This window comes from Schistocerca gregaria, chromosome 2 (assembly GCF_023897955.1).
Source record: "Schistocerca gregaria isolate iqSchGreg1 chromosome 2, iqSchGreg1.2, whole genome shotgun sequence".
NCBI lineage: Eukaryota > Metazoa > Arthropoda > Insecta > Orthoptera > Acrididae > Schistocerca > Schistocerca gregaria.
The window spans coordinates 255,333,393-255,358,004 of NC_064921.1; the positions used below are offsets into that span (position 1 = coordinate 255,333,393).

General features: G+C 44.0%; 1 protein-coding gene across 1 annotated transcript in view; it reads right to left on the minus strand.

The window, feature by feature from the left end:
- LOC126336809 (myosin-VIIa) overlaps nt 1-24,612 on the minus strand; it is a 434,397-nt gene that overhangs the window by 333,746 nt on the left and 76,039 nt on the right. Inside the window, exon 2 of the mRNA XM_050000853.1 lies at nt 1,184-1,253. The gene's annotated coding sequence lies outside the window, so the exon portion shown is untranslated. The remainder of the gene's footprint in view (nt 1-1,183; nt 1,254-24,612) is intronic.

Here is a 24,612-nt window from a genome sequence, read left to right on the forward strand (position 1 = left end):
TTGTATGTGACAGGACGACATTCATGCCAGCATGGTACGAAATTGCCGCATCAATACGCTCCCCGTCACCCACGTACTGCTTCCCGCGGAGGTTATCCTTCATTGGGCCAAACAGGTGGAAGATGCGAGACCCGAGCTGTAGGGTAGGTGAGGAAGAACAGTCCAATGAAGTTTTGTAACCTACTCTCAGGTGCTCAAGACTTGGATGAAGCCTTGTGTTGTCATGGACAAGGAGAAGTTCGTTCTAGCGACGAACACGCTCAAGTCGTTTCTTCAGTTTCCTGAGGGCAGCGCAATGTACTTCTGAGTCGATTGTTCCACCAAGAGGGAGGACACCAAACAGAATAACCCCTTCAGAGTGACGTCGGCATGACTTTACCTGCAGAGGGTAAGGCTTTTAAGTTTTTCTTCGGAGGATATGTGGTGTTGTGCCAGTCCTTGAATTTCTGTTTTGTTTCTGGTTCAAAGTGATGAACCTATGTTTCATCGCACGTTACTATGTCCGACAAATAATTGTCACGACCTGCGTCGTAACGTGCAAGCAATTCCGCAGAGATGGCGCTTCGTTGCTCTTTATGGTCTTCTGTTAGGCAGTGAGGAAAGAAGTGTTGTATTACTTACTGGAAGCCCCTTGTATGCCATCGTGCTTAAAAGTTAAAAACTTGATAATGCGTCTAATCGTTTAATACATAAGTCAGAATCACCAGCTGCAGTACGGCGTATTGTGACTGTTACTGGTAACTTCCCACAGCACTAGCTTCAAAGTGGTAATCACTGAAAAATCTGAGAATGTTAGTGTTTTTGTACTGATGTTGTTTCTTGATGTGACAATTCCTTCAGCTTCACTTGGTTCGTGCTTCCTAAATAACTATAAATTCTATCCAAGTGGGCATAGTGAACGAAACAAAACTGCACAACTGCGCTTAAGAGCTAGACAAGAGGGCTGCATCCTGGTAGCCGCATAGGGCCGATTCGTCGCATTCGTTTCATCAGATTGCATGCGAATTCCCAGTGACCAGTGATCGAGTGTTGCGATCTGTGATTTTGCCACACACATGCGGTCTACAGACTCATCGCGCGACCAGACGACGAATCGCTGCGATCAGTCACTTGCATATGTGTGTTTGGGGGAGGGCTCAAGGCCCGAGTGTAAGAGTATGCAAGTGGGTGGGTGGGTACTCACCGCTGGCGCCTAGATGTGACGTTTCTGCACTCGTTGCTGCTTCACGCTGTGGCGTCTACTGTCCTTCAACCTGGAACACAGCGAAGGAGAGAAATTATTGGAAAAGGAACAGATTTGTCTGATACGAAGGCAACAAAGAAAGAAGAAAAAGCGGACCAAGAAAACGACGGATAGCCTTGACGAACCGCAGATTGCGCGTTATGGCAAGAGACAGCTGTTTGCGGTCTGGCGGCGTGCGTCTTAATTCCAAGATGACGTCTCACTACCAGCGACGTGACTACACAGCGCAGTAGGCAAGGCAGGCCCCCGTACTTTCGCTCACGAAACGCGGTTTCTGCGGAGTAGCGAAGAACACGCAAGGCTTAAGGTCAAATGAAGCTTTCACCGTTAGTGCAATCACGGATAACGCGGGTGGCAAGAAAAAACATCCACTCTCTTTGATCACTGATGTCTACACAGGGTGTATCAGAAGGTGTCTTACAAGACATTGTCGTGTGTATATGGGTATCATGTGAGTGTATTGTGCTAATAAACTTTTGTTACAAAACGCTTCAATTGCGTGCTAGTATCTCTAAAATGTGGAGGAGGACGTAGAAACTTAGACCAGACGAGCTAGGCCAGGAGTAAAGGAGACAATGCTCAGCACATTACTTTTATTAAATACCAGATTAATTCACTTACAGAAGATGCTTAATGCTACCGCAACCAACTTTGCTATATTTCGTGTGTGCCTGATGACGGCTTACCGAACCCTTGAAAAGATTCTCGGCGTATCTCAAATGGCTCCAGCTGCTACTTGTGTTCGATGCGTGACTCCACGGGTGTCACTAACACCAGGGTTCTCATGTACCCCAAGAAATGAAAGTCCAATTGTTTAGTGAGCGAGGGACCAGACTACTCGGCCTGCACGTCCAAGCGATCTCTTGCCAAAGATGTCACTCAAATGGCAACGTACCACGGTGTCTACTTGTGCTGGAGCGCCATCCTGCAGGAACCACATCGTACGACGGATTTCCAAAGGTACCTCGTCTATCAACCTTAGTACGTCTCCTCGAAAATATACAAGGTATTTGGAATCACCAGCACGCATGGCATGAGGTATGGACTTATGACATGATCATCAGTGATCCCTCTGCCCACAAGTTGACAACAAACTGATTTGGTGGCCTCTGATATGCAGCTCTTGAGGATTTCTTCCGCCCAGATATGGCCATTTCTGGTGTTGAACATGCCGCCCCTGGTAAAGTTGTACTCATCAGAAAACAGGATACATTTCAGGAAAAGAGGAGCCTGCCTACTTCGCTCGAGCAGCCATCGGTAGAAGTTGACACGACGAGGAAAGTCGTTCTGAGTCATGACATGAGTCTTCTGAAGTTTTAGGAATGAAAGTGCTCATCATGCCACGTTGACAAGTGATTCTAACCTACGGCGTGTGCTGCAGCTCGGATGCTCGTGCAAGGCTGCTCTGAAAAACGCCGACTGGTGTACGGCGTGTCCGCGGCGTCCACATTGAGGACCGCTAGCACGTAAGCTGCCCGTTTCACGTAAACGTCTGTCCAATCTTTATTTGGTGCGGGCTGGGTGACGCCTGTTGGATTGGAGTTCTTCATGGGGGCTGCAGGCCTCTTTCTAGCTTCCCCCTAAACGAGAAGCGCACCGGTATACTCTGCAGTTGGATACACAACCGCCATTGTTCACTCCAGTTTTACAATAGACTCACGAATGACTGAAAACTGTTTACAGGCTGAAACTACCGAACATAAGACACTACTGTACACTACATTATCTTCGTTAAGACTATGCAGTGTTGTAGGTATCATGTGACAGTTGAACCACTGGTAAACACTCAGATCTCGCAGTGCAATGCCCTGTGCTCCTTGTATGGTACAGACTCTAACCGGAGGCACAAGCGCGTCAACGTTCTCGGAGCGGTTGGAGTTTACATTGCCTCCTTTCCTCCTTGGCTAGTTTCTGTGGTCGAAATTGCCGACGTACTCCTCCACGTTTCAGAGACGCAAACGGAACGAATGCGAACATATATTTATTAGCAAAATATGCTTGCATGGTACCCAGATACGAACCACCACACCTGTAACATACCTTTTTGATACATTCTGTATAATAAGTTTCAAACATGGACAGTAATATTTTCATACGTAAATAATTTCTTGTTTCTGGTGCTAAGACATTATTGTCATTTTTGTCCTGTTCCTTTATGACTCATTATCGAACCATCTCGTAGAATTTTGCAATCTGAAATGGGATCCAGTGGAGACGACGATGCTACACGCATGTCCAGTAAGCTGTCGATACAGTATCGACAGAGTGGATGTACCAGGATTAAAGGCTTGCCGTTTAACTGGGAGATCCTTAGCGTTTTTAAAATGGGTTTGTAGTCTAACCCACTCACCTATTTCTAACGTGTTTTTACAAAGTTTTGCTTTTCATTGCAGTGGACTCTTAAATTATAATTTTTACGAAAGTACTGTATTGTTTCTGGTGTTATCTGTTACTGTTGTATATCATTGGGACATTGCTTTACTTTAAACGTTATCATTGCTTTACTAGGTAAGATTAATACAAATGAGTTTCAATGTTTTCCGTTTTGCTTTCGGTAAAAGCAATAAGGCTGTCTGGCAACATTATATAGCTGTAGTTACACTACATCGTATAGCAGTGATAAATCACTTTCGACATACACGGAGACGATTTTAAACATACTTCTAAGATTTCCAACTCAGTGATCGAACAGTAGTTTCCTAAAGCAATACAACACGACTCTCAAAGTAGTCAAAGGCGTTTTTCCAGATCAGTAAATTTCTAAGCACTTTTAGGTATAAAACATTTTTCATTTATTAACGTAGTGGACGCTAGCTGAATGTGTAGCTTAAGAGTCTCTTAATCGTGAAGTCACTAGTAGCAACCTTTTTTTAAATTTAAATTCCACAGTTACTAACAAATTTAGATGTTACCTACGAACACTGAATAGTTTTTTTTAACAAAAATAGCATTTTCGTCTTTGTAATAACTAATTGCATGAAAACTGTATGTCTTCACAATGAATCAAAATTTGATACAGAAATGTGAAACATCAAGTAGGAAGCTATATACTTTCATTGTACAGTGTTACTGATGAACACAGTTTTTCCATGTAATAATAACGGATTTCATGTATGTATCACATTTTATTTTCATAAATCCAATAAATAAAAACCGATATTATTTATTGAAAATTTTGATTCGGTATTTGTTAATTAAAACTTTCACTTGCTAATAAATACAGAACTGTAACAGATGTAAGGAAAAGGAGTTGCTATTAGCGAATTTAGAACCAGCGACTCCACTATTACAAGACTCTTACTAATCATAAATTCAAATACTTCTCTGATTGGAGTTAATTTATCTTCTAATGGAGAGAATTAATAGTTATTACTATATCAAAACACAAACATAGGTACACAAAACGAAATCTATTCTCACTCACAGTACGAAAACAGCATTCCAATGCATGCTACGTTTAGAGTTACCCACAACTGCTAGAAATTCATTCTCTTGCACAAAGAATCGTACCAATGACAAAGGATACCGATGGACGATATTACTTCAGTGCTATCTCTCAATCTTGAATCTCTTTCTCTCTCTGGTAAATGCTGAACGGATGATTTCAATGTGGAAACAATAATTCTCATTATGTCGTCTTCAAGGCAGAAATTAAATGCTTCTATAGGTGTCTTCACCGAACGAGTCCTACTTTTGCTTTCAGAAAGAAGGATGATTATGTTACTTGCGGGAGAACGAACATTTTGTCGAAACATAGTTGTGTTCTTTCTTATTTGTCGCTCCTTCCATAATAAAATTCAAATGAAGAATTTGACCTCTGTTTCTTATCATCACCTCTTGTACTGATTTACTGGTGTGATCGCCTGCAGTTACGTTGCTGATTTCATGATCACTTTCATCAGAACACAAGTCCAACTTCTCCTTCTCTTGCACTTCAAGACACAGCAGAAAAATATTCGTATCTTTTATCGTCTCCGTCTTCCGGTGTTTCAACATTTACTTTTTACGTAGAGTGAAGTTGTAAGAGACTGACCACTTTCTTCTTCAGCATAAAATTTGTGTTTTTCACACCTTTGACTTATGTAGGCATGTTCGTGTACAAAGTCAAAAATTTAAGTACAACACATCGCTGAGGGACTGCCACTGAAAATACAAAACGTGATAAAATAAAAATATACGTGAATGGCCCATCTCACCCATACACTCCTATGAGATGGACCAGTGTACTGGGAGAGAGAACCATATAAAAATGGCTATACATGAAGAAAAGAGTCAATTAAGATTACATATTTGTATTTGGAATATGTTGTAATGAATACAGAATTAAATTATTAAATATTTTAGTTCAAAACAATTATATCAGTTTCTTATAAATCTTGACTGAACATTGGCTTTAGTAATGGGTTGCTGGTTTGTGCAAGTTTTAGCCTAACTTAGTTGCACTTATTACCAAATGTTGAACAACATTCAGGTGGCCATCGTGAACAGGAAACATACAGAATGCAATAGTCAAATAGTCTTTTTTTTATTAATTACGGAGTAGATTTCACGACACCCAGCACATTTATCTTCATTGCATTAATCAAAGTTAATTTCATAATCCTCTATAATGTCATCAGTGTTGTAGCTTTTTGCATCTAATGAACACAGCTGGTTATTTTCAGTATTTTTCTTTTTTAGCTTCTACGGTCTATTTTTCTCTTTATCGATATTTGCCTTTTTTCTGTTTCTTTTTTTTATCCCTCTTCCTCTTTACAGTTTCACAATTTCCAGCCGAGTTCATCACTTTGGATACAGTTGCTGCCTTCCTCTTAAAATTCGTGGATGTACCAATAGAAAAGTTTTGTCAGTGTTGGCATAGGAGTAACCTCTTTTGAACTAGTAATTTTGGAAGTTTTATGTTCAGTACGAGTGGTGTCCGAAGGTGTGTCAGTGGAGGAATCTGATTTGTGCAGATAAATCTTCTCTTTGATGAACTTTGAAGTTGTTTCTTGGCCCGTGTGAGATTCTGCTCTTCCGTTTGTTGCCACAGACGTAGCGTCTCACGAATTAGGAGAGTCTGTGACTGCGGACATATTCAGTGGGATTATTCCACATGCCGTGAAGCTAAATTTAATTGTGGTCTATCTCGCCCGACCGTCCGGGAAAGATGGGCCACCCTGACTTCTATCTGCAGGTAGCCATTTTAGGTTAGCTTCATGCCTGTAGATTTCAAGCTCTCAGTAAGAAGCTGTATCAACATTATGCAAAGTCAACTTTTACCAGAAAGGACAATGTAACTGTTTCTCCAGAACTAACACGGAAATAACAGCAACACTATTGCAACACGTTTGTTCACAACAGAGCTTCCGTGCTAGTAGCGCGAGCTGCACTCCAGTGGCTCATTTGTGAAATACGTCACTAGTCCGCCTTACCAAGTGGTCCTCCGCTCCCGGCCTCACCCCATACAGGGTTTTACAAAAAGGTACCGCCAAACTTTCAGGAAACATTCATCACACACAAAGAAAGAAAATGCGTTATGTGGACATGTGTCCGGAAACGCTTACTTTCCATGTTAGAGCTCATTTTGTTACTTCTCTTCAAATCACATTAATCATGGAATGGAAACACACAGCAACAGAACGTACCAGCGTGACTTCAAACACTTTGTTACAGGAAATGTTCAAAATGTCCTCCTTTAGCGAGGATACATGCATCCACCCTCCGTCGCATGGAATCCCTGATGAGCTGATGCAGCCCTGGAGAATGGCGTATTGTATCACAGCCGTCCATAATACGAGCACGAAGAGTCTCTAAATTAGGTACCGGGGTTGCGTAGACAAGAGCTTTCAAATGAGGGTTGATTACAGGAGAGCGTCGAGACCACGGAATTGTTCCCCTCTACCAATCCATCGGTCACCGAATCTGTTGTTGAGAAGCGTACGAATACTTCGACTGAAATGTGCAGGAGCTCCATCGTGCATGAACCACATGTTGTGTCGTACTTGTAAACGCACATGTTCTAGCAGCACAGGTAAAGTATCCCGTATAAAATCATGATAATGTGCTCCATTGAGCGTAGGTGGAAGAACATGGGGCCCAATCAAGACATCACTTACAACGCCTGCCGAAACGTTCACAGAAAATCTGTGTTGATGACGTGATTGCACAATTGCGTGAGGATTCTCGTCAGCTCACACATGTTGATTGTGAAAATTTACAATTTGATCACGTTGGAATGAAGCCTCATCCGTAAAGAGAACATTTGCACTGAAATGAGGATTGACACATTGTTGGATGAACCATTCGCAGAAGTGTACCCGTGGTGGCCAGTCAGCTGCTGATAGTGCCTGCACACGCTGTACATGGTACGGAAACAACTGGTTCTCCCGTAGCACTCTCCATACAGTGACGTGGTCAACGTCACCTTGTACAGCAGCAACTTCTCTGACGCTGACATTAGGGTTATCGTCAGCTGCACGAAGAATTGCCTCGTCCATTGCAAATGTCCTCGTCGTTCTAGGTCCTCCCCAGTCGCGAGTCATAGGCTGGAATGTTCCGTGCTCGCTAAGACGCCGATCAATTGCTTCGAGCGTCTTCCTGAGGGGACACCTTCGTTCTGGAAATCTGTCTCGATACGAACGTACCGCGCCACGGTTATTGCCCCGTGCTAATCCATACATCAAATGGGCATCTGCCAACTCAGCATTTGTAAACATTGCACTGACTGCAAAACCACGTTCGTGATGAACACTAACCTGTTGATGCTACGTACTGATGTGCTTGATGCTAATACTGTAGCGCAATGAGTCGCATGTCAACACAAGCACCGAAGTCAACATTACCTTCCTTCAATTGGGCCACGTGGCAGTGAATCGAGGAAGTACAGTACATACTGACGAAACGAAAATGAGCTCTAACATGGAAATTAAGCGTTTCCGGACACATGCCCACATAACATATTTTCTTTATTTGTGTGTAAGGAATGTTTGGCCGTACCTTTTTGTAACACCCGGTATAGACGCGCGGTTGACAACTGTCATTCAAGCAAGCTACTGCGAGGGAATTTATTTCTTACTAACTGCCGACGGGAAACAGAACTGTGCTACTACCTGCACAGCAAACGTGCAGCTACTGAAAGCAGCGACTCCGAAAATCAACACAGGTGATGCAAACTCGCGTCAATTATCAGTGGGAAAGATCTACATCTACATCTACATCTACATCCATACTCCGCAAGCCACCTGACGGTGTGTGGCGGAGGGTACCCTGAGTACCTCTATCGGTTCTTTATCTAGGGTTACGCAACTGACTCAGCAAGAAGCACTAGCCGAAAGACCCGACGGCCTGGCACTGTTTCGGGTGACAGGAACGACGCGCCTTGCGGAAGCCGCTGCAGTGGTGCACACAAAACCACGAACGGCGGGTAAGGTGGTGAGTCGCTTCCTGGAGGTGCGGGTCGCTCACCGATTACCTGCCAGAGTGGCACGTGTGGGCCGCGAGGGGCTTCAGAGGGCCCAGCCAGCCAGACAGCGTACTCGCTGTGCTCCCGCTGCTGCCCGGTGCGTGAGGGAATCCCACCGAGCGTCCTCCGAATATCAACACATAGTGCGTCGCCGCGAGCATACGCTAACACCGAGACCCACGAGTGAGCGCTGTGTGATTCTCTGCTCCTTCGACGGTGGGCGAGAGGTTGCCAGTTCGGCTGGTATTTGGCTCTCTATTTCTACAAAACTGAGAAATGTAAAACTAATTTCTGGAGTACTCAAACGGAGCGTTATAGGGCCGCTATTATTTGGGGTTAATACACTGTGTTCGACTCCGAGATGACTGAGAAAAGTAATAAGACTCATGTATTATCTACCGAAGCTTTTATTGTTTTTCAAACAACATTGTCTTCTTCAAAGCAGTTTCCTTCGGAAGCTCAACACCGGCGGAGTCGTTGTTCCCAGCCTTGGTAGCAACGCTGAATAAGTTCAACTGGTAAGGCCTTTAACAAATCAGTCAGTTCTTGTGAATGTTTTCCAGAGTACCTGTAAGGAGGCCGTTTATGTTTTTATATTGGTAACGCCACCGCCACGAAGCGCTCTGTATGAAAATCACTGGCTCTGCTGTGTGCAGTCTGTGGCTGGGTGGCATTGTTGTCTGCTATTGTAGTGTTGGGCAGTTGGCTGTTAACAGCGCGTAGCGTTGCGCAGTTGGAGGTGAGCCGCGAACAGTGGTGGATGTGGGGAGAGAGATGGCGGAATTTTGAGAGCGGACCATCTGGACGTGTGTCCATCAGAAAGAGTAAATTTGTAATATTGGATATCATGGACTGAAATAAATATATATAATCACTTTTGAACACTATTAAGGTGAATACATTGTTTGTTCTCCATCAAAATCTTTCATTTGCTAACTATGCCTATCAGTAGTTGGTGCCTTCAGTAGTTAGAATCTTTTATTTAGCTGGCAGTCGTGGCGCTCGCTGTATTGCAGTAGTTCGAGTAACGAAGATTTTTGTGAGGTAAGTGATTTGTGAAACGTATAGGTCAATGTTAAGTCAGGGCCATTCTTTTATAGCGATTTTTGAAAGTCAGATTGCGTTGCGCAAAAAATATTGAGCGTCAGTTTAGTGTTGATCAGAATAAGTAAACAGAGTAATGTCTGAAAACGTTCAGTTTTGCTCAGCTGCTTGAAAATCAAATAATGTAAGAGGTTTATCAGCACAGTAATTTATTAATGTTTCTAAGGGAACGTTTCATACCGAAATTGGATCCTTTTATGACACTTTTCAATTTCGGAAAAAGAAAAAAAGTCACAAGGGCTCATATCGGGTGAAAAGGGGGATGTACAACAACAGAATGCCTTTTGAGGTAAAAAAAATTCTGTGGTGGAAGTGGTCGTGTGACATGGGGGCGTTGTCATGATGCAGCATCTACTGGTCTGTAATGTCTGGTCTCATTGGATTCACCCTTACCATGAGCCTTTAAAAACATCTTCGTAAAACATTTGGTTGACAGTTCGTCCTGGAGGAAAAAATTTCTTATTCACGATACCCTTACTGTCAAAGAAACAAATCAGCGTTGTTTTGATCTTTGATTTGCTAATTCGAGCTTTTTTTCGGTCGAGGAGATGTCTCAGTGTGCCATTCCTCACTTCGCCGTTAAGTCTCAGGATCGTACTCAAAAGTCAGGTTTCATCACCTGTGATCAAGGGTGTGAATCATTCGTGGTCATTAGCAATCCTCTCAAGAAGATCTTAGATTGTTGTTTTGCTCAGTTCTGAGGTTTTTTGGCCTAATTTTGGCACAAACATTCCGCATGTTCGAATCTTCTGTCAAACTTTCATGTGCGCTGAAACTATTTAAGTTTATGTGATTGAGCCTTAATGGTCTACTTTGGAGGGAAATTTACCTGAATTTCACTAAGATTTCCATGAAGAATGGTATAAGATTACCTAGAAAACCACACAGGACCTGTATTTATCCCTTCCCAGACGACTGGAAACTTTTGAACGCCAACGGTTCTTCTACACCGTATTAGGCATGGTAATCTGTTGTGTTCGTGGTGTTCCCATATTCTTGTCCACCCCCTGCACATTGAGGTGATAGGATGCGTCTGTGGTACATGTATGATGGTACACGTGCAGACTTTCATGTGGTCGTTCGAGAATATGCAGCAGGAATGTTCCACAAGCGCATCGATCGTGGCTCGCCAATACTACAAACCCGTCTAATTTTTTTGTGTGGGATCTTTAATAACTTTGGGGTATTCCAGCCCCGTTGAACAACGGTAACACACTGTCAGTGTTTTCCAGGGGATTCTGAACACGCCTTGGATGTCTGAACGAGCGCCAATGAGAGATGTGCTGAAGCCTGCCTTCACCAGAACGATGGTATGGAAATTTGATCGTGTTTGTCCTTAATTGCATGTCTGCATTTTGAATTCTCTCGGCCTTTGCTACTGGATGTTCAAGTACTCTGGAGACCACTGGTTTCCGGACCTGTGTTTATTAGGATTATTTGCTTGGTTCACTGTCCATCCAATACCCAACCCATTCGTTTGTACCTATAACACTCCTATATCATTCATCTAGGGATACTGTTTGAGAATACGGGAGACTATTCGTGAATGATGCTATTGTCTGAAGGGAGGTTGCAGTGCCAGAGAACCGAAGTGAACAGAGGAAGATGTGCAGAGGATCGACGGGTGGTGCATGGACTAGCATTTGACCCTGAGTGAAAATAAATGCAACGTGTTGCACATAAGTATTTGAAGAGATCCACCACTTTTCGGTTACACTGCTGCCGACCACTGGAGACAGTAACTACCGTAAAATAATGATATTTTCACTCTGCAGCGGAGTGTGCGCTGATGTGAAACTTTCTGGCAGATTAAAACTGTGTGCCGGACCGAGACTCGAACTCGGGACCTTTGCCTTTTCCGGGCAAGTGCTCTACCAACTGCGCACCCCAAGCATGCCAAAGGCATCTTACCGCAAACGTTCCTAACATGTACACGGGTTTATTCACATACATGAAACTCGTAAAGTCGCATACACAATGAATATGATTCAGCAGTATCCGCGCAAAAGGAACGAAATTCGGTCCCAGGACTGATCATCTTTCTGGAAAACGTTATCCTTGCAGAGAAGCACTGACATGAAGAAGTTTATGTTGATGTTGGATAGCTAGTAAGTAATTTGTGCATAATGGAGTGTTCGTCAAGGATTTTGACTTATTAGATAAAATATAAAAAAGATTCATCGATTTATTACTACAATGTTCTTTCTAAAATCACCACTACGCATTTTAATAGTAGTATCATTATAATCTGGTGGATTACGAGCATGTTACATTGTGGAATTTACTTATGCCATGCAGATGTGTTGTCTATTTTGTAGAGAGCGATGTGTCTCCTTCCCCAATTTATTTAGGGCATGTTTATTCAGTAACAGTCAATATGAAGGTTAGTTTAGTTAGTATCCGCAAGTAGGTAAAAGGGTCCTGCTAATTGACACATTTTGCAAACATCCTACTTCTGTGAGGCAGCCTGAAAGCACTGACAGTTGTCAACAGCGAATGAATGTGGAGAATTAGATGCGAGTCGCAGCTTCCGATCTTGTCCCGAGATTTTAAGAACTGGTGTTTGCAGCAGCAAGCCCATCCTTCCCATTGATTTCTTTGCAGGAATAAGATGTAAGAACATTTAAAGTTGATTCAAATGTGTTGTCAATAGTCAGTAAAAAAAAACACACTTATTCATTTTTTATCGAAACTTAAGATTATTGATGGTATACCTCGAGTCGGAAGTCGTGTGCGAAAGGAGCCGCGGGTGTTTACATTCAGATCAAAAACTTTGAAAACCAGTTTTAATACATAAAATTGTTCGAATATACGCCATGAGGTGCCACCAACGACGGACCCTGGGAGACTGGAAATACATCGTCGGCGAAATCTTCTCGCTTTATCGGCCGAGTGATGGTGCCGTGATGTCGCAGTTTTACGAGTTTCTTAATAAGCCATTTTCGGGCGAAGACTTCGCCAGAAGATAAAGTGTGGAAAACTCATCGAAACGTTGCGAGAACACACGACGGCGACTCGGCTGATAACGTGAGAAGATTTCATCAATGAAATTTGTGGTGTCACCGCCAGTCACCACACTTGCTAGGTGGTAGCCTTTAAATCGGCCGCGGTCCGTTAGTATACGTCGGACCCGCGTGTCGCCACTATCAGTGATTGCAGACCGAGCGCCGCCACACGGCAGGTCTAGTCTAGATAGACTCCCTAGCACTCGCCCCAGTTGTACAGCCGACTTTGCTGGCGATGGTTCACTGTCTACATACGCTCTCATTTGCAGAGAGGACAGTTTAGCATAGCCTTCAGCTACGTCATTTGCTACGACCTAGCAAGGCGCCATATTCAGTTACTATAATTACTATCTTCAAGAATGTATTCTGAACAGATAATATTGTGAATCATGTTCCTTCAAGAGCGTCGTTCATCATTAATGGATTAAAGTTAACTATCAAACTAATTACGTCCTCTTTCTGAATTCTCATTCCTTGTCATGTTCCAGACCTCACGTCAGTATAGTTCTTCTCTCCTCACGCCAGTCTGCGTGAGCTAAAACGCGTGCATTTCGGCCTCCATTCGTAACACGGTGTTGGCTCTTCTGCTAACACAAAAAAACTCGCCGAGAGAGCCTGCGTTGTCACATGTTATATCGTAAGAAAAATTACATTTCTGCCTCGACTTTAGTCATGTAGAACGTGGCTTACGGTTGTGGTAACTGTAACGCTGATGTGTCTTACATCAAGTACCTCGTATACTTCCCTGCCTCAGCGTTTGGAAACAGTCACCAAGGTTCGCAACCACGTTACTAATTATTACGGACGAAAATAATATTTTTTAGCCCTAAGAGAATAATTTGACACCAGAGAACTGAACCGATCACCTCTGGGATAACAACCTGAGCTACCTCACCGCTGCGGATACTTGTTTAAAAGCACAATTATTGGCACTAATAACACAATCCATTTGCAATCGTGTGTTGCGGCGGGGAATACGAAGAACAGCCGCAAACAAATGAGTGTTTTATTTACTATTAAACAGTCTCAGATCATGACTAGTTACGGAACTCATTTTCCTCTGGCTGTAAAGTCACTTCACGTGTTGATCAGGAGCCTGCGAAGCAATGCTTTCCCAGCAGCAGTAGAAGAAGACGCTTACTACGGCCGAGCCAGCAAATTCCTGTGGCCTGTGAAGAGGGGGACAGCTGCCGTCTCTCAGTAGACTTTTACTATCACAATACGGAAAGTAAAGAAAGAACTGGCACAACATTCTTTTTTTTCAAAGTTGGTGGCACTATTGTTTGAATCGCAATTTGCTACGCTTAGCAGTCTGATGTAATACAGACAGTTCGGACAGATTAAAACTGTGTCGGAGCAGAACGACGCTTCTGTTCGGGACCCAATTTTAGTCAAGTTCGTAGTCTTTCACGGCCAGTGTGAATATCAATAAAGTCATTTTGAATATTGGTCGGAACGTCGGCTTTTCAGTTGTTTTAAAATGACGCAGGCCGACTTTACAGCAGTCCTCTTCAGGGTACCTCCATCCAATAACCAAAATGATTTATTCAAACAATTTTTGTTTGTTAGGAGGTTTCACAATATTGTGCACACTTCCGCAGAGCGAATTATTCCTTCTGGAGCGTTTTGTGCTCTAAAAATGAGTTCAAAATGGCTATTTCTGTATAAAACCTGGCCGTTAACAAACTACAATGCTTCCACATTACAATTTACAGAACATATCTGCAAAGTTCGAAGATTCTGCGTTATGTACAAAATATGCTGTGCCAATCATCACAGGATTGTCTAGTCGGAGCGAATATGACGCACGTGCACCCCGAAAACCTGAATGATAGACGCTCAATCCCGAAGTCACTTCTAGAACTTATATTTCAAGAATACATGCAAACTGCGCGATGACGGTCATGGTAACTTAATTCGTTTCGTAAATACCGGGTTAGAAACTGGAGCCGGCCGCAGTGGTCTCGCGGTTCTAGGCGCGCAGTCCGGAACCGTGCGACTGCTACGGTCGCAGGTTCGAATCCTGCCTCGGGCATCGATGTGTGTGCTGTCCTTAGGTTAGTTAGGTTTAAGTAGTTCTACGTTCTAGGGGACTGATGACCACAGCAGTTGAGTCCCATAGTGCTCAGAGCCATTTGAACCATTTAAAAACTGGAAAACATAGCGCAAATTACATATATAAAAATTATGTATTACAAAACAGAGTTTATTAGTTACGAGAATTTAGTTCAGAAGGGGGCGCCGTCATTTGGATTTGGTGGGTAATCAGGACAGGAACATGCCTGCTGGGTTTTCTGGACCTCACCACAACTGATGTCACAAGGTACTAACCATCCTCATATTTCTTCTTCTATCTTTTTCGTTCTGGGCGAAAGTCTGTTAAAGGATTTCAAAATTCCCAGTTTTCGACGTGGCCCGGAACTTGTTCTTTGGATGGCTCCCTCCAGTGATCTTTATCGTTTGACCACCCCACGTTAGACTGAACTTTTAGACGTCGGTTGCTCTGAGGAAGCCCTCTCTCAGTTTCAACCTCGGGATAGCCTGTCGAGTTCCCTAGAGTGGGTGTTGTACCGATGTGGAAGACTTCATTCTCTATTTATAGGCAATTGTCTCCCGTCGCATTGTTGGTGAAGCGATTGCAGTCAGGAGATGGGGCTTGCGTACAGGAGTAGGTTTTTGAAATAGACGGTGAACTGTTTGCACGTTTCGTGCAGTCTGACATCAGCTTGCTTGGCGTGGGCAGATTTGGACAGGAGAGACATTCGCTTGGAAACAGCAAACTGCCAGCACTGTAGTAAGTGATGTAGCACCTCAGTTTGAGCTTACTGATTTTCGGAGAGTTGTAACGATACTGGTCCACCACGCTTTCTGGATTAAAACTATTTGGGAAGTTTATATGCGCTGCTCAGCAAGTGCAGCTTCAGCGACCTTTGCGACTGGACGACGTTCACTCGAAATGACGTCAGCTGGCGAAATTCACACGTCTTACGTGGCTATTCCGCAGCGCGCAACCACACGATAATCACAGCCTGTGTTAGCTAGCAAGTACGACTTATGACAACCAACATAATACCGAAAACGAATGTTTTCCAGAAGGTAGCCGCCATGAAGCAAGAAATTGTGAGCGTAATGCTGCGAAAGGCAGGTTCCCTTCTATTTAAGTCTTCCTCTAGTAACTTGTTTCACTTTAGAGAACATATGACACGTAGAAACGACTGGTTATTTACGAATGTATTAATGTGGATAGTATGTGGTAATAAATGGAAAGGAAGGAGTGCAAAGCACAGAATATTTTCCTGAAGAAGTGCATTTTCGTATGAACTTGATTTATGTTGGGAAGATAAATTGCAGTTATTTTTTCTATGCAAGTACCGATCTTTGTAGCTCTTATGAGAGTCCGTATTCATATGAAGCAGATGTGTGTCTTGGTCATTTTTTACCACCTCTCGACATCCTCCTTCGGAGGAGTCATTACATATGAGAAATGGACATTAAGACAAGTGCGCCAGAATCTCCCGCCAAGAAGACTATCCCGGTTAAAATGAGTTATGTACAGCGTGTGTGTATTTGTTTCCGTGAAGTAAGCAGGCTAAGCGGGACTGCATTCTTCGCCAGAACTCGATTTTTATTCCTATCAAGTCAATTCATTGTTACTGTCCGAAGTGAATGAACTTGTCAGGTCTGTTATTAGCGCACAAGCGGAAGAGTATCGGAATGGACATCTGCAGAATCTTGACAACCATCATGAAGACAATGGGAGAAAGGAAATTGGTGCCAAGTGTGAGAACGGAAAAAATTCTTCCCTTCAGTTCGCGTTACACATTTTATTCTATTCGTATTACTTAATTTGGTACCATTGCTTTGTAAAATCATCGTATCACGTAGCTACTATTGCTCTCACAAGACAATGCGTTTAAGTCGTCTCATTTGTGGAGCATATTTTAAAATCGTACTATGTGCACACACACCCTAATTTTACTGGAAGCGAAAAAAACGTTTCAATTACTAACCGGCTCTATACGTAGCCTCCAAAATGACGTCTGTAGCCGGCCGCTGTGGCCGAGCGGTTCTAAGCGCTTCAGTGTGGAACCGCGCGACCGCTACGGTCGCAGGTTCGAATCCTGCCTCGGGCATGGATGTGTGTGATGTCCTTAGGTTGGTTATGTTTAAGTAGTTCTAAATCTAGGGGACTGCTGACCTCAGATGTAAAGTCCCATAGTGCTCAGAGCCATTTGAACCATTTTTTGACGTCTATAGGTGTTTTCCAAACAGAGAGCCGTCACTGAGTTTCCTTTGGCGGCAAATCGAAACATCACAGGTGCTTGCAGAATGTCTACGCAGGCCTGGCAGTGAACAAAAGCACGGCGAGTCGTTGGGCGAGGCGACTGCCATCACCGCAGCAAGATCGCGTAAATCTGTCCGATCTCCCGCGTGTCAGCCGGCCGTACACAGCTGTGACTCCTGAAATGTTGAAACTTGAGGACACTCTCATTCGAGGTGACGAACGGATTACCCGTACAATCTAACACCTCGCTGCACACCTGGACATCACAGTGGGTAGTCCTGACACACTCGTCCACAAGTTGGGGTACTCAAAGGTTCCTCAGACCAGCGAAGTACCATCTGTGCGGAATTGCTTGCGCGATACATGGCTGATCGTGACAGTTTTTTTTGTCAAACATCGTCACAGGCGATGAAACATATCGGTTCAATGCGGAATCAAAACGGCAGTTCATGGAGTGACACCACAACACCTCGCCTCCGAAGAAAAAGTTCAAAGCCGCACCCTCAACCGGTACAGGCAAAGACGACGGTCTTCTGGGATCTGACGAGATTATGCTATCTGATGTCCTCCCTCATGGTGCAACTATCAACTCGGAAATATACTCTCCTACACTCACGGAATTGTAGAAACGATTTCAGCGTTTTCGCCGCCATAAAAATGAAAACGAACTATTACTTCTCCACGACAATGTAAGGCCTCACACAAATCTGCGGACCCGAGAGGAGCTTACAAAACTTTATTGGACTATTCTTCCCCATTCGCCTTACAGGCCAGATCTCGCACTTCCGACTTCCATTTGTTTCGTCCAATGAATGACGCACTTCGCGAGAAGACGTACGAGGATGATGCAGCAAGACGTTAGACCAATAGAGTGGTACCATGCGGGTATATTGGCCCTTCCAGTAAGGTTGGGTATGTCGCCGCATTCAACGGAGATTACCTTCAAAACTAATTTTCTGCAGCCAAAAGAATGGCGAATGACAGGGTGCATTGGAATGCATAATAAAACCAACCTGATTACAGAAAGTTTTTTTGCATTACTTATTGCACACCCCTCGTTTTATGACACTGCCGCTCACTGGGACGAATTTAGGTATCCTATAAGTACATTGAAAATCACCTGGAGTGATTTGAGAGTTTCCGTTAACCTAGAAGCTTTATTTTATGCTAGCATTACTTCGTCACCGCTCACTTGCGCCTGCCCGCCACACGCTGTGGTAAGTTGGAGGTCACAGCCTCTGCCACTCCGTTGCGAACAGACGAGCGTTATCGCTATGTGGTGACAGGTGGCTAGTGCTGGTGACACATAGGGCCGTATATCACACCCTGCGACGCGCACGCCCCCCCCCCCCCCCCCCCCACACACAGACACACACAATCCGTCTGCTCCGCATGCCTGGGTCTGTATCCTCCGTGTAGGTACGTTGCGTAGCTGGAATAGGACGTGTCCAATGGCCGAAGAAATGACGGATCAGAAACATCTACACGCCAGTTCAATGATTACACTGGCACCGAGACGGAGGGAATTAGTAGGAGAAGAGAAAATAAAATAATTGCTGCTCAACAAAAGAGAGAAAAAGTGATAGGGTGTTTTTGTTGGCTGGTAGACCACAAGGCGTAGGTTCAGCTGCCCAATCGGACAGGGTTTGCTTGAAATATTGAGTAAAGGTGACTGTAATGGTTGTGTTGTATGGTAATGATAGAAGGGAGACGGTGAAGCACAGTGCTTGCTGTCCAGCTTAGAGTCCTGATCCTATAGACGGATCTCCATCATCAGTGTCACACGCCCTCTGCGGATAGGTTTGGAATCTAATCTAGAACACCAACGCCAAATGTGGCGATCAAGAACTTTACTCCGCCACTTCTCCTTCTTCTGAAGCTCAAATACTGGTGCGGTATTTCTTAGACCACATTGATTCGAACCGACTACTTCTGGGTTGAGAGCATCACCGCGCATGTGTGCGTTAGCTACCTCGGCTACGGAGGCGGGTCTTGCTCAGTAGAAGAAAGCCAACTGGACCTGATGAGACACTGTACAATTATACACAGTCTATGCCGAACAACTTGCCCTCTTTCGGCAGCAACGAACGTTCCAAGCGATTGTAAACAGCCACAAGTGATAACCATTTTGAATACCGCGGCCTTCCTAGACACGCAACGATGTCTATGACACCGTAAATTTTCTTTGCACAATTCACAACAGTCTCCCTGAAACAGCGATCTTATAAAACTCTGCTAGTTTCGTTCGTTTCTGAGATTCAGAGGTCAGCAGGTAAGGGTGTTAGTTATCCTGTAGAGCTCCTGGACTTTCTTAACATATACAATATTGTTCTTCAGAGTTATTTAGTAAACAGAGTTGGAAATTATCGGATATCGGACCAGATTTGAGTTCGAATTCGCGGCTTCCTTGAGACTGAACTCAATACTTAGTTCTTAACGAGAGCTGCTACTGTTCATCACGCATATACTGAAGATGACCTGGATACCGTGGGAAGCTCACGTACAATCTGTTGCACTTGGGAGGTAGAGGTAGGTGAAGGTACAGGCAGTTGGCTTCAATGTAAATAAACATAACGTATTTAGCCTAAATAGGCGGATAGTGTAATTACGCATTACTTCAACCGTATTCCCTGTAACTGTGCCAAAAAAAAAAAACTATGAAATTCTGTAGATTAGCAGTTTAGATGTAAACAAGTAGACGTAGAAAATTGTCAACACAGAAAAAATCAAATCAAATCAAATAAAACAAAATTTTCTGTAATATAGTTGGACATTAGACATAAGTCGGCAATAGTATGAAAAGATAAATTATGAGAATGATCGACTTTTTCGTGACACTCGTGAAGTAGTCTTTATTATCTGTTAATCTCTCATTTGAGCAACTTTATCCCTGCCGTCGTCTGATTGTCGGTTGTCTAAACATTATGGCGACTGGCGGACTTAACTATCTTCTCGATGTAGCTCTGGAAATGAGCGGACGCAAAGAGAGGCCCGCCCACATCTTTGTGCCATATTTGCTACATAAACGGTTAGTGTCGAAATAATGTTACGAACTACATTATTCAATAACCTTTTTAATCATTTTATATCTATGTTAAAAACCTGAGACTACCGAACTAAGCAACCAAAAGGTTTCTTCCATCATTTGCAGCAGCAGCACCAGTAGCTGGTCATCAGGGGTGGGGATATCGTTCTCTTTCTCCGCGAGTTAGAACAAGTTTCTTGGGTTTCCAGACGCATGATATCTCGAAAAAGGCCCTACTTTTCGATGAACGCCACGCCCATCATATTCGCTACAACAAACGATAATAACGGTAGAATATGTAGTGTACGTTAGGGGCCACCTGAAGTGGAATGGCCACACAAAGGTAACTGTAGGAAAACCAGATGGGAAACAGATTTATTGCAAGTATCTTAACGAAACGTAATTCATCCACGAAACACCATTTTGACGGCATCTTGGGTATCGCTTGTGTCCTAGACCCTTTCCAGATAGGATTAATAGGTTAGGGAAGATAGAAAGTATAGCAACACGTTTCATAATCGCGAAAACATTACAGGAAGGTTTACTGTTAAATTTCTGAGAGCACGCTCATGTTAGGCAACAAATGACTTGCACCTACGTGCGCATGACAATTACGGAAAATCAGAATTAAACGACTGTTCTTTCCATGCATCATTTACGGTATGAACAGCAAAAATAAGAAATTATAATGGTTCCTGAATTACTCTCCACCTCATATCACAGTGTAGCTTACGGATTCGATTAAAAAAAATGTTGTAATGGCAACAGTCACTTAGAAAAGCAAGATGGCATCTACAGTTTCGGCAGGAAAACAGTGTAATGGTGGCACTGAGTGTGATTCTTGTGTGTTCTACAGCTTTTACGAAGTTTTTCGTATTGTTACGAGTAAACTTCACTGGCCGAACCAGTGTTTGATTGAGGCAGCCGGCGGCCGGGGTGGCCGAGCGGTTCTAGCCGCTACAGTCTGGAACCGCGCGACCGCTATGGTCGCAGGATCGAATCCTGCCTCGGGCATGGATGTGTGTGAAGTCCTTAGGTTAGTTAGGTTGAAGGAGTTCTAAGTTCTAGGGTACTGATGACCTTAGAAGTTAAGTCCTATAGTGCTCAATTTGAACCATTTGATTGAGGCTCCACGTGCGATTTCACCTGGTGTTAGCCGCTTCGTTCGCCGACACACCGCCCCCGTATCACCAGCAGAGAAAGTAGGATGTTCGGCGTTCGCGAACGTGCGATATTCCCAGGTGACCAGCGCCCGCTTTCCTCGCCGGTATGCGGGTCGAAGTGTCGGCAGCGAAGGCCGGGCGATACACGATATACTGGTTGCGGGCGAGCTCGGTGATGACGTATGCTGCCCGAGGCCGCAAGCTGTGCGCAACGTTGATTGTGCATCGCGTCCAGTCGACAGTTATCCACGCCTCGTCTGACGCCATAGATATGCATTTCCTGTGCCAGACGGAACGGCGAGGTGCGGACGTCAATACTGTAGTCCGTCCAAGGGACTCTGCTCGTCCTCCAGTCAAATTCGGTAGTATTTAACAAACACACGCATCAACAGCAGGGGACAGAGCAACCAAAGTAAATGTAGAGACAGATCGCGGGATACGATTATTGGTTCCATTACTAGTTTCACTGCAAAAACAAGAGCGTCATCCGACATTCATCACATTGATGACAACCTGTCAAGTTCGGAGCTAAGCTCTGGTTGGACAAAACAGCAGAAACACCACGATAAACGCATGCTTCAACATAGACGCATGTGGTAGTCACGCCTGCAAGTTGCGCTACTGTATTTGATAATGAACGTTACCTGTGTCAGTTTTCTGTATAGCTGTGAGTGCGTTACGTCGGAGCTACGTGAATTCGAACTTCGGCAAATTGTTGGTGCTGGCGTGGTGGGTGTTTCCGAAACCAAGGGAGCCGAATTGTGTGGTGTTTCAAATTGAACTGTGTCGAAGGTTTATATCGCACGCAGGGAAAGCGGAGAAACATCTTCCGCAAGGTAGTAATGCGGACGGGAGTGTGTGTTAGGTTTAATTATTTAATCATACGGCTAGGGTCCCCCGTCGAGCAAACCGTTCGCAGTCGATGAGGATGATATTATGATGATGATGATGATGATGATGATGACAGCACAACACCCAGTCCCTGGGCGGAGAAAATTTCACGACCCAGCTGGGAATCGAACCCGGGCCCAGAGGATTGAAAATCCGTCACGCTGACCATTCAGCTACCGGGGCGGAGTGTGTGTTGATTGTGACGGATGGTCACTAAAGAGGATTGCGACGAAAAATGAAGAACGAAAGCTCCAAAAGTCACTGCAAAACTGAATGTGGTACTCGGCAATCCTGTCAGCGCCAAAAGAACGGGAGGAGAGTTCCTTAACTAAGGAATTACAGGGTGAGCCGTAATTAGTAAACCACTCACAGTGATTCAAATAGCTGTAAAGCGAGAACGATAAGCCACATAATTTGGGCTATGGAGCAATGGAAGCGTGTCATTTGAACGGACGAGGCTTGTTTCACACTGTTTGTCAATTTCTCGCAGCGTTTATGTTCCAAGAGTGAAACATGGGCAGCATTTTCGTAGTGTCTGATGGACTCTACCGTTATTCTGCGCTGTCGAATTGCTGCCAAGGACTAATAACCATTATGCCCGATCAAGTCCATCCCATGTCCAATGTTTGCTCCCCACTGGTGATACTCAATCCCAAGACAACACGGCCCCTGTTCAGTCAGTTCGCATTGTCCAGGACTGGTGTTTTCAGCACCAGAATGAGTAGTCTCATCTCCCCTGGCCACCCCACAGACACCAAATCTCGATACTATCGAAGCTTTGTGGCTGCTATGGAAAAAAAAAAAAGTTTCATGATCGCATTATCGTTACCTGAGCTTACCACTATTTTGCAGCATGAATGGAATAAGATTCCCTCTAAAAGCATACGGGACATATATTTACCCATTCTGGTACGACTGGAAGCTGTTTCTGAATGCTAGTGGTTTTCCTGCACCGAGTTGGGCATGGTATGTGTCTTTAGTGTTTCCATATTGTTGTCTACCCCCTGTACGTTCAGTAGCGTCGTCTAACACACAATATTTATTCCTCAGAATATGTACTTAACAATTACACATGTTTTCTGGTAACAGTGCTGCACAGCTTAAATTTACCTAAAGAAAGACATCGTGAAACCACCAAAGTCGGTTATCATGTGTCATTCACAGACAACCATTTCCGGTCAACGAATTAACATTACGTCAAATTAATGGAAGGTTCCTTGATGTCAAATACTTTATGTATTTGTTTTTAGTTGCAGCATGTGATAGAGCCTGCAGATACCTATCAAAGGTCAAGTCAAAACCCTAAGTGGCAAAAGTATGACATCTGTTTATCACTAGTATCACGGATAACTATCTTTCATCAAATGCAATATTTATCTGAGACAGCCATTACTCTGAATTTTGGAATATATTTCTACGTCAGACTGTTTCGAAATCTTTTCTAATTTGTATTACGCGCATACTATATCGCGGCAGTTTTAGTTGTGGAGTGTTCTGAACTATGGTTGCGTAAAATACCGGTAGAAGTCGGGACTGAAACACCACTCCCAACCGCAGCCAACAATTGCGCTGTAGTCATTACCAATTGCTTTGTGTACTCTAATTTGGCTTGTGTTCTGGACGGCTTGTTTATTTTTCTTACTTTGAAATGAATGAAGAGACTAATACTGGTGCATTGTTTGTCATCAGTCTTCTGACTGGTTTGATGCGGCCCGCCACGAATTCCTCTCCTGTGCCAACCTCTTCATCTCATAGTAGCACTTGCAAACCTACGTGCTCAATTATTTGCTGGACATACTCCAATCTCTGTCTTCTTCTACAGTTTTTGCCCTCTACAGCTTCCCCTAGTACAATGGAAGTCCTTCCCTCATGTCTTAACAGATGTCGTATCATCCTGTCCCTTGTCCTTGTCAGTGGTTTCCACATATTCCTTTCCTCTTCGATTCTGCGCAGAACCACCTCACTCCTTACCTTATCAGTCCACCTAATTTTCAACATTATTCTGGTGCATAAAGGGATTCAAATTCGACTCCCATCATCACAGCAATCCCTATGACCGTTGTGTCATTCTGCTTTCGTAGAGCCACAGAATGCCGACGTAGGATGACAGCCCTTCGAGAGTGAGGCGGTGCTTATAGCTCCGCACCGCTCCTCCCCCCCCCCCCCCCCCCCCTTTCGCCAATCGAAGTTCTCGTTTGTTTCGGTCGCGGCCGACTGCCACCATATACTGTCCGCGTAATATACATGTACTTCGAAGATAGTTTGTTTTCTGTATTTAATATATTTATAACAACGAGAAGAAATAGTAAATAATGATTTTTTTTACTTATTGTGCATATGTAGAGCCGATACACGAAAAAACTTGTATGTCATGTAGGGGTGCAGCCCGCATCTCGTGGTCGTGCGGTAGTGTTTGTTCTCGCTTCCCACGCCCGGGTTCCCGGGTTCGATT